Genomic DNA, 11,094 nt, shown 5'->3' with positions numbered 1-11,094 from the left:
GAAAGCAATTGGTGTCAAATGAATCTTTAGAACTAAATACAATCCGGATGGCACCATTTGTAAACACAAGGTAAGGTTGGTGGTCAAGGGTTATACACAATAAGCTGAAATTGACTATGGGGAGATGTTTGCACTCGTAGCAAGGATGGAAACCATTAGACGCATCCTTGCTCTTTTGGCTATCAAGCAATAGAGTATGTTTCACTTGGATGTGAAATCGGCATTCTTAAATGGTGTATTGCAAGAAGAAGTGTATGTGAAGTAACCCGAGGGCTATGTGATTTAAGGACATGAAAAATAAGGTTTATAAGTTATATGGTCTTAAGCAAGCACCTAGGGCTTGGTATGGAAGGATAGATGGCTACTTGCTTGGACATGGCTTTAAGAGGAGCCAAAATGAACCCACTTTGTATGTGAGGGTTGAAGGAAACATGATAGTGGTTTCTTTTTATGTGGATGACTTGTTGGTCACCGGTGAGGACCCAAGGAATGTGGATAAGCTAAGGCATGAACTTGAGAAGGAGTTTGAGATATCTAGCTTGAGTCTCATGAATTACTTCCATGGTGTGGAAGTAATGCAATGCCAAAGAGGAATATTTATATCACAAGAAAAGTACATCAAGGATCTTTTGAAGAAATTTAATCTTGAACAATGCAATCCAATGAGCACTCCAATGATCCAAGGAGAGAAGTACCAAAAGGAGGATGGCACACCAAAGGTAAATCCTACTCTTTATCCATCTTTAATTGGTAGTTTGCTTTATGCGTGCTCATCTAGATCGGATATTATGTATGCCGTGTGTGTGCTTTCAAGATACATGCAAGTACCCACCCAAACTCATCTTAGAGGTGCCAAAAGAGTTATTAGGTATCTTAAGGGCACTAGTGATTATGGAGTTTTATATGAAGCAAAGGATGAGTTGAAGCTTGTTGGCTATTAGAATAGTGATTGGACGGGCTGCATTGATGATATGAGGAGTACTTCAGGCTACTTTCTTTCACTGGGAGTGGTCGTATCTCATGGAATGCAAAGAAGCAAAGCACAATGGTTCAAAGTACCATGGAAGCCTAATACATTGCTTGCTCAACTTGCGCAAACCAATGTATATGGTTAAGGAAGTTGATGGGAGATCTTGGTCATATTCAAGAAGGTCCAGTCATCATCAAATGTGACAATACTTCAGTAATTTCAATAGCCAAGAACTCGGTACAACATAGAAGAACAAAACATATTCTGATGAAATATCGTTCCTTGAGGGAGTTTGAAGATCTTGGAGAAGTCTCTTTGGAGTATGTGAATTTGAAGGAGAACCTTGCGAATGTGTTCACAAAAAATCAATAAATAAAGAAAACTGTTTACCTATTTCAACCATGCTCTTGATCACAATCCATCGTAACACAAGATATGATCATATCGCGGTAGAAGGAGAAGGATAAGGATAAGGAGGAGGAGGAGAAGGAGGAGAAAAAGGTGGCACTGGCCTGTAAGCCTAAAATTGACTGGTTGGATTTGATTTAATTTGGTTTGGTTTTCTCAACTGGTTAGATTGAAATTTACTTAATAAAAAAAATGTCTTATAAATTGACTAAACCAAACTAATGTCTACCCTTAATTTGAATAATTAGCATTAGCAAGAAAATCCTTACATGGAGGATTACCTATGTTTCAATAAGCTAAACTTATTGATTCTTGTTTATTTAGTTGGTCTCCTAGATAAGCTGACATGTAGTTCATTTTTTTTGTTATTTTATATAGGAATATTGTATATCTTACCTTATTGTCCCCCCTTGGCTTTGTGATCAAAATTAATAAAGATGAGACTGAAATTTGATGTATTACTTTTAATATACTATGACTTTTCAGCCAAAAAAATTAAAAAAAATAAATAAAAAAACCTAGAGTTATGTGGATATATTAAAATAATTTTTAAGTATCTTATCATTGGATTAGTTTCAATTGATCCACTTTTTATTTATTTATTGTTTTTAAGCTAAGATTTGTTGAAAGAAACCAAATCAACCGATTATTATTGGTTCAATTTCAATTGGTTGGTTTGATCTATGATCATATTTTTTTTATTTTTTAATAATTTAAACTTAAAATTTGGTCTACCTATCTTAGGATTGTTCATTAAATCCACCAACTTGTAAAATCCGACCTGACCCAATCCAATAAAAAAAGAAACCAATGTTATTCAGGCAGGTTGCAAGTTGGTTTTTTCCAATCCAAGTTCATCGGGTTGAGCATCGCATATCTGGCTTTCAAATTTTGGTGGTATTGGACTCAATAGCCAAATAGTACAAAGTGAAAACCTTACTTGTTATGGTTTGGTGAAACACCCTTAGAGAAGACCTTGGACTAATTATAAAAAAAATGGTTTTTCATAAAACAAAGTAAAATCACATGTTTCAACCTTTTTTACCCTAAATCGGTTTTGCCCTTCTCTCTCAGCCTCCAGTCCAGTCTCTATCTCTACTTTCACCCTTATCTTCTCACCCCCAAGGTCCATTTTTCTAGCTTATAAATCCCGTCACAGATCAAGTTCACAATTGATTTCTATCACAAGCTATATGAGCTCTTAGCATCCTTCAATGACTAGTTAGAATCATGGTCTCTATTGTAACAGCCCAGTCCACCCGCATGTGATATTGTCTGCTTTGGGCCCCATCTGCACGGGTTTAAAACGCGTCACAAGGAAAAGGTATTCATAGCCTTATAAGGCATGCTTCGTTCCCTTTTCCAACCGATGTGGGATCTCACAATCCACCCCCCTTGGGGTCCAGCGTCCTCGCTGGCACACCGATCCAGGTACTGGCTCTGATACCAATTGTAACAGCCTAGTCCACCCGCATGTGATATTGTCCGCTTTGAGCCCTGCCCACACGGGTTTAAAACATGTCACAGGGGAAAGGTATCCACAGCCTTATAAGGCATGTTTCATTCCCCTTTCCAACCGATGTGGATCTCACATCTTTAGTCCTGCATCTTCTTCTTATAAACTCCCATAATCTTCAAAAATACATTATTTAGTCTATTCACTCCAAATTGTCATTTTATTTACTACAAATTCAATGGATCTTAAAGTGATGCATAGTTTGGTTTTGACAAAAATTCTTCACCTTTTTCCTTGTTTTGTAGATTTTCAAGGTGGTTGGTTTGTTTGATTACTTAAGAATTTAAACCATTTAATTTTATTGGGTTCATTGAACTAGCCAATTTTGTTTCTTCTAAAATAAATTTGAATTATTTCATTGAGGTGGCAAATAAAAATTCTAATTTATCACAAGTTTACAATCTATTTCTCCAAACTTCTAGTGCTTTAAAATTAGTTCCCAAGTAAATTAAGAATCAAAATTTTTTAACCTTGATTATTGGGCATGTCATGTTTAGATAGTTTAAGGGGGTTCTAAACCAAATTTATGTTATTGTATGCACGATGAAAGCCTTTTCTAACGTTTAAACCTTACAAGTAAATAGTATAGACATTCCCACTATATAAGCTGGAAAATATTTTCTAATTAAACATTAATGTTGTTTTTTCTTTTTTTCTTTTTTGTTAACCTAATTAAACATGAATTAACTACAAATTTATTTGAAGGTATTCCTTACTTTGCAATTGCTAGTCACCAATCAGTTATTTCCTTGATATAAACTATGGCTTTCTGATGCTTGTGGGGAAAAAAAAAAAAAAAAGGTTGGAATATAATTGTTCCATTTTATCTGTATGGTTACACTTAGCAGGAGTAATAATTTGTAGTGGTTTGTATATTAAAATCTACAAGAACTTACACATGGTTTTCATAAAGCTTCGTGTAGTCTTTTTTATTGGTAAAAAAAAAAAATGATAGTGTGTGGCTCCACAAGCACAACATGAGGTGATTGAAGCAGCTTCTTATGTCTTTGCTATGTCACTTTTCATCTCCAAAAGAGAAAAAAAAAAAAACTATATATTATTATAAGATGAATTAAAGTAATGATGGACTATTTGTACATTTTTGGTTACTTATTTTTCTATTACTTATCTTTTTTTATGTTAGCAATTGCTATATGATATATTTTTTTTAATAATATGATTAATGATTCTTATAATTGTAATTTTAATTTTTAGATGGATGAAGCTCAATCTAGTGTTTATAAAACTCCACCACCAACAACAACAGCATCTTCTCACCCACTTAAGCATGTAGTACACCAACCATTTGTAATATACCGATAAGAATTTCAAAAATTTGGGCTCATTTTAGTAAAATTGAAGGAAGTGATAGATGTAAATGAAATTATTGTGATAGGGATTATGCATGTAATACTAAAAAAAATGGGACAACCACTTTATGGAATCATTTAGTCAATGTAAAAAGAATCCACATATAAAAGAGGATATGAGTCAGAAGATACTCCCTTTTAAAAATAAAAAAGAAGGTGTGGTAGTAATAATTTTATTACTGTGGGATTCAATAAAAAGGCTTGTACGCATATGCTAGAATGATTATTGAGATGAGTTGCCATTTGCATTTCTAGAAAGAGAGGGATTTAAAGATTTTTGTAGTGTAGCTTGTCTAAAATTTGGTCCACCATCTCGAGTTACGATTGCTAAATATGCGTATCAAATTCATATGTAGGAAAAAAAATGTTGAGAAGTTTATTTATGAATAACTCACCAATGCTTAGCCTAACCACAGACACATGGACTTCTAATCAAAATATTAATTATAAGGTTGTCAAAGCTCATTTTATTAATAGTGAATCAAAATTATAGAAAAGGATATTGAAAATCTATCAAGTAACTAATCATAGAGGTGAAACAATTGGTAAACTAATTGAAAGTTGTTTGATTGAGTGACTGATCGAAAAGGTCTTTACTATTACTATGGATAATGCATCAATAAATGATATTACCATTGCATATGTGAAAAGGAGGATTAAAAATTGGAATGGTCTTGTCTTAGATGGTGAATTCCTCCATATGCATTGTTGTGCTCATATCACTAACTTGATTGTGAATATGGATTGAAGGATCATATTACCTCAATTGATCTCATTCGTCTTACTGTAAGGCATATTATGTTGAAATGTGGTGATCTTGCCACAATGTGCAAGGTAGTTCGGTTACACTTGCACTCTTTGTTTTGCAACATCAAAGACCAAACATTATTTATGTTTATGCATTTTATTTTATCTTGTAATGTTTAAGAACAATATCCTTTTTTTAATGCCCTAAGCTCATTATCTAGCTTAAGGCCTTTTTTGTCTAATTGCTGGAATTGTATTTCCAGCAATATAAGTCCACTTCCTTGGATGCCGTTTGAAGTAGGTTTGGGATTTGGACCTGAATTTTGGATATGATAAACTAGATATTCAGAGGAAGAAGTAGAAAAAAGAATGGCCCAATTTGGAGCTGGAAAGGCTGAGTTAAGTCCAAAACAATCTGACCCTTGTGCAGTGTTGTTGCCCAGAAATCTGGGCAAAACTGCCTCGGGTTTGATTATTTTTGAATGGGTAAATGGACTTTGTTTTATCTGGGTTTTGGCTAGAACATAGTTTAATATTCAAAAAGGCTTCCCTCCAATTTTTAAGTCAAATGGAGCTGGTTTTCAAATTCAAATGCCTTGGACAAGCTGGACTGCCCATTAAAGAAGGTTTCTTGCATGCCCAGCACATTGATTAGAGTTAGTTAAGGTAGTTTGACTTGGTTGGTTACTTTTAATGCTTTTGTATTTATTGATCAATATGGCAGCATGCCTTATTGTCTTTTGATGTATTTAAAAGTATGAAAATTGTAATGAAAAACGTTGAGAAAGAAAATATTCAAAAACAGATTTTGAAAAACAACATTTTTGGCTCTCTCTCTATCAACTACTACATTTTGGTTTCTTCTTCTTCCCAAAAGCTAACAACCTTCTCAAGAACCCTAAACCTCCATTAAAACCAGAAACAAAACCTAAACAAACCCAAAAAAAAAAAACAAAATCAAGAACCAAAAACCAACAACAATCATTCTTGACTAACACCTTGAATGATTGTGCTCTAGGGTACAACAACATAAACCTACACCAAATTCCATCATGGTATCAGAGCATAGTGTAATTTCTTAGGACCTTGTGAGCTTTCAACCTAGACCATTTTATTTGTGAGAGGATCCCCCACCTAAAGCCTTCCAACCGAAACCAAAACCTCCCAAAAAGACTAGTTGAAACTCACCAAAACACCACCGCCCGAAAGCTTATTCTTGTGTCCATTTTTCAAAACTTTTCAAAAACCATTTTTTCAAATGGCCTCACAATCCTTTGCAACCCCAACACCACCTAAGTTTGAAGGCCAAAACTATTCCATTTGGAGTATAAAAATGAAAGCCTACCTTCAAGCCTTTGGTTTATGGGAAGTCATAGAAGAAGGTTATGTAGTGGAGGAGTTGAGAGCTAATGCAACCCAAGCACAAAGAAATGCACATGAGGCCAAAGTTTCCAAGGGGTTTAAGGCCCTCACTGCCTTGCACTCCGCCATGAGTGATTCCATTTTTACAAGGATAATGTCATGCACAAGTGCTAGAGAGGTTTGGATAAAGCTTCAAGAGGAGTTCCATGGAAATACTAGAACTCGGCAAATGCAAGTTTTAAACCTAAGAAGAGAGTTTGAGACCTTGAAGATGAAGGAGAATGAGCTTGTCAAGGATTTCATGGAAAGGATGCTCAAAGTGGTAAATCAAATTCGGGTCCTTGGTGAGCAATTGACCGATCAAAGGGTAGTAGAGAAAGTATTGGTGAGCTTACCCGAAAGGTTTGAAGCTAAGATTTCTTCCCTTGAAGAATCTAGAAATCTTAGTGAAATAACCTTGAGTGAGCTCATCAATGCTCTTCAAGCAACCGAACAAAGGAGAGCCATTAGAAAGGAGGAGACCATAGAGAGTGCATTCTATGGTGGCCACGGCAACAAAAAGAAGAATAAAGGAAGGAAGAGCAACAACACCAACCAAACCGGTTTTACAACCAACAACAACAAAAATGGATGGAATCAACAACAACAACAACAAAGCCATCAAAACCAAGGAGGGCATCCACCTTGCCCTCATTGCAAGAAGCTTGGACATCCACCATCCAAGTGTTTTTGGAGGCCGGATGCATCTTGTGAAAGATGTGGAGGAAAAGGTCACATTGCCAAAGTATGCAAGCAAAGGAGACAACAAGCCAATGTGGTTAATGAAGAAGCCGAGAACCTATTTGTGGCCACATGCCTTAAAGTCACAAGTAGTGGTCTCGGTTGGCTTGTGGATAGTGGTTGCTCACACCACATGAGTTTCCAAAAGGATGGCTTTGTGGAGCTTGACCGAAACTACAAAACCAAAGTGAAGATTGGTGATGGCCGGTTCATGAAAGTAGAAGGCAAAGGAGATGTGTGCTTGAACACCAAGGAAGGTACCAAAATTATAAAAGATGTGCTATATGTTCCTAGTTTATGTGAAAACTTGCTTAGTGTAGCACAATTGGTAGAAAGAGGCTTTGCTTTAAATTTTGCAAAAGATGGATGTATCATATATGATGCTTGTGGTAATGAGCTGTTTAAGGTACCATTGAAGGACAAAAGCTATAGATTGGACCTAGTTAGGAATGAACAAGCCTTAAAAACCAAAGTGGAGTCCATTTCTCAACTTTGGCATAAAAGGCTTGGGCATTCTAGCTATGGTGCCATGAAAAACACCAATGCCATTGTGAAGGACATGCCAAAGATTGATGAAGATGCTGTTTGGGATTGGACAAAGGAGGAGCTTCTTGTCCATGAAGATAATGCTCGGTTGGATGATGGAGAAAAAGAAACCAATGACAATGACAATGAAGAAAATGAAGATGATGAGGAGGATGCACTTGAGACCATTGGAGCCGAATTGGAGATTGGAGATGGTGTTAGAGGAGAAAGGCCATTGCTTGAAATATATGAAAGGTGCAATGTTGCCTTGAGTGATCCTACCAATGCTCAAGAAGCTATGCAAAAGAAAGAGTGGATGGAGGCCATGCAAACCGAAATGGATATGATAGAAAAGAATGAAACTTGGTCTTTGGTTTATAAACCTAAAAACAAGAAACCAATTGGTGTAAAGTGGATCTTTAGGACCAAGTTCAACCCGGATGGAACAATATGCAAGCACAAGGCAAGGCTTGTGGCAAAAGGCTATGCACAACAAGCGGGTGTAGATTATGAAGAGACGTTTGCACCGGTTGCAAGAATGGAGACCATAAGGCTCATCCTATCCATCTCGGCCTCAATGTCATGGAAGGTGTACCACCTTGATGTAAAGTCGGCTTTCTTGAATGGTGTGCTTCGAGAGGAGGTTTATGTCAAGCAACCCGAGGGCTTCATTGTTCAAGGACATGAGGACAAAGTCTACCATCTACACAAGGCACTTTACGGGTTAAAGCAAGCACCTAGGGCTTGGTATGGCAAGATTGATGGTTACTTGACCTACCAAGGCTTTAGGAGGAGTCCAAATGAGCCAACACTATACATAAGGAATGAAGAAGGCATGATTGTTATCTCACTCTATGTGGATGATTTGTTGGTCACGGGTGAAAATGAAAAGAATGTGGAAGTTTTGAAAAATGAACTTGAAAAGGAGTTTGACATGTCAAGCCTTGGTGAAATGAATTACTTCCTTGGAGTGGAAGTGATGCAATACTCTAGGGGTATTTTCATATCTCAAGAGAAATACATCAAAGATCTTTTGAAAAAGTTCAACCTTGATGAATGCAAGCCAATGTTAACACCAATGAGCCAAGGAGACAAATACAAGAAGGAGGATGGCACACCAAAGGTAAACCCGACCCTATATAGAAGCATGATAGGAAGTTTGCTCTATGTATGTTCATCAAGACCGGATATTATGCATGCCACATGTGTTTTGTCTAGATATATGCAAGCACCATCCCAAAACCATTTTGTAGGTGCCAAAAGAATTCTTAGATACTTAAAAGGAACACAAGACTTTGGAGTTTGGTATGATAGGCAAGATGTGATGAGATTAATGGCCTACTCGGATAGTGATTGGGCTGGATGCTTGGATGATATGAAGAGCACTTCGGGGTATCTTTTCTCACTTGGTAGTGGACCATTCTCATGGAATGCAAAGAAGCAAGCAACAACCGCTCAAAGCACCGCCGAAGCCGAGTACATTGCTTGCTCTTCATGTGCAAATCAATGCATTTGGCTTAGAAAATTATTGAAGGACCTTAGTTATCCTCAAGAAGGTTCAACCATCATCAAATGTGACAACACTTCAGCCATATCAATAGCCAAGAACCCCGTTCAACATGGAAGGACAAAACACATACCGGTGAAGTATCACTCTTTGAGGGAGTTTGAAGAAAATGGAGAAGTAAGCTTCGAATATATCAAGACCGAAGATAACCTTGCAGATTTCTTCACCAAGCCACTTCCAAAAGCAATATTTGAGACCTTGAGGAAGCTTCTAAATATTTCAAGCAAGAACACCAAGGAGGAGTGTTGAAATGTGGTGATCTTGCCACAATGTGCAAGGTAGTTCGGTTACACTTGCACTATTTGTTTTGCAACATCAAAGACCAAACATTATTTATGTTTATGCATTTTATTTTATCTTGTAATGTTTAAGAACAATATCCTTTTTTTAATGCCCTAAGCTCATTATCTAGCTTAAGGCCTTTTTTGTCTAGTTGCTGGAATTGTATTTCCAGCAACATAAGTCCACTTCCTTGGATGCCGTTTGAAGTAGGTTTGGGATTTGGACCTGAATTTTGGATATGATAAACTAGATATGCAGAGGAAGAAGTAGAAAAAAGAATGGCCCAATTTGGAGCTGGGAAGGCTGAGTTAAGTCCAAAACAATCTGACCCTTGTGCAGTGTTGTTGCCCAGAAATCTGGGCAAAACTGCCTCGGGTTTGATTATTTTTGAATGGGTAAATGGACTTTGTTTTATCTGGGTTTTGGCTAGAACATAGTTTAATATTCAAAAAGGCTTCCCTCCAATTTTCAAGTCAAATGGAGCTGGTTTTCAAATTCAAATGCCTTGGACAAGCTGAACTGCCCATTAAAGAAGGTTTCTTACATGCCCAGCACATTGATTAGAGTTAGTTGAGGTAGTTTGGCTTGGTTGGTTACTTTTAATGCTTTTGTATTTATTGATCAATATGGTAGCATGCCTTATTGTCTTTTGATGTATTTAAAAGTATGAAAATTGTAATGAAAAACGTTGAGAAAGAAAATATTCAAAAACAGATTTTGAAAAACAACATTTTTGGCTCTCTCTCTCTCAACTACTACATTTTGGTTTCTTCTTCTTCCCAAAAGCTAACAACCTTCTCAAGAACCATAAACCTCCATTAAAACCAGAAACAAAACCTAAACAAACCCCAAAAAAAAAAAAAACAAAATCAAGAACCAAGAACCAACAACAATCATTCTTGACTAACACCTTGAATGATTGTGCTCTAGGGTACAACAACATAAACCTACACCAAATTCCATCATATTAGATCCTTGCCATAGAGTTTAGCCAAGTTTAAAGCATGTGTTGAGGAAAAAATGATAGAGTCTAAAACATTTATCTTTGGATGTGCCAACTAAGTAGAATTCCGTCTATTTAATGTTAGAAAGTACAATTGAGTTTCAAAAAGCTTTTGAGAGGATGGAGGAAGAGGATGGATACTATCTTAATTATTTTAATAATGAACCACAAACAGAAAAATATTGGAATGATGCTCAATTATTTTTGAAATTTTTAAAAAGTTTTTTATGATATTACTTTGAAATTCAATGATTCTATGCCTGTGACATTTCACTTGTTTGTGATAGAGTTTTACAAAATTTTGTAACAATTGAGCAGGTCTATTTTGGAAAAAATAGACTTTTAAGTATCATAGCTAAAAATGTGAAGTTGAAATGTGAAAAGTATTGGAGGACAATTGATAAGATTAATAATTTGTTATTTATTGCTGCTATCATTGATCCTCGATACAAACTAGATTACATGATTTTTTAGCTTTGGTAAACTTTATTTAAGTGATATGTGTGAAACAATGATCAAAAGTGAAAGAAACTTTAGGTCAAATGTTTGATATTTATGCTGCAA

The sequence above is a fragment of the Ziziphus jujuba genome, chromosome 2 (genome assembly GCF_031755915.1).
Source record: "Ziziphus jujuba cultivar Dongzao chromosome 2, ASM3175591v1".
Classification (NCBI taxonomy): domain Eukaryota; kingdom Viridiplantae; phylum Streptophyta; class Magnoliopsida; order Rosales; family Rhamnaceae; genus Ziziphus; species Ziziphus jujuba.
Note: the sequence above shows the minus strand (reverse complement) of the source record.